Genomic DNA, 948 nt, shown 5'->3' on the forward strand with positions numbered 1-948 from the left:
ATATAGACAAACTATGTTTCAAAAGATTGAAAGAACTTAAATTTGAGATACTTCTTTTAAACACTGACGGTTTGGAAATCAGAAAGCATTCCTCAGGAAGAGATTACATTCATGGCTGTTTGGTACAAGCTAAAGCAGAAACCTACCATCATCAGGTAGAACTTTGCCACCTTGTTTTATATACTATTGTCTCTATTTTCTGAAAGAGAAACTAATAATTTATATTTTCTGTTTTGAATAAAATCTAATCTCACATTTCTGAATGTGAGAACTATAGGATTTACCGCACGGTTTGCTGTGGCTGCTATCCGAGAGACGCTTAAAAATCGACAACTTGTTTGCTAAAGTACACGGCCCTAAGCAAAGTTGCAAGGTCGATGTGTGTTATGCTTTCCCTCCCGGAAATGAAAAAGGATTAGCTGTCGGTTTCATGGGGTCAGGTTGGACCACCTTTTGTGTTGAAAATGACATTGAAGAGGACTACCAACTTCTCTTCCAATGGATGGGAAGCACTCCACAAGAGCACTTTAACTTCAATGTCCTGATATTTAACAAAGATGGCATCGGACTTCACGCAGCCACTACACATCTATGCAACCGCACCAAGCACCGCCACCACAACAGCCGCCCCAACTACCAGAAACAATTTGAACACCATGCCATAGAAACACACATGCTGGTAATTAAAAACTAACTATTAATATACTTTATTTTCATTATAATGTTGGAGATTGAATAACAAAACCAAAAATTTATTTTTACAGACGATACCGAAGAACTTTGTTCGGGATCACCAAATCAATAACTACTGTAATGCCATGCTGTCATTTGGCCATGTTAAGTTTCTGGTACCGCTACGTGTAAGGACAGATCCAAGAAGAGTGGATGATGAAAACCATGTCATAATGTATGCGGACTGGCAGCATATCCTGGACGAAGCGGGGATGA

Source organism: Helianthus annuus, chromosome 9 (assembly GCF_002127325.2).
Source record: "Helianthus annuus cultivar XRQ/B chromosome 9, HanXRQr2.0-SUNRISE, whole genome shotgun sequence".
NCBI classification, from domain to species: Eukaryota; Viridiplantae; Streptophyta; class Magnoliopsida; order Asterales; family Asteraceae; genus Helianthus; species Helianthus annuus.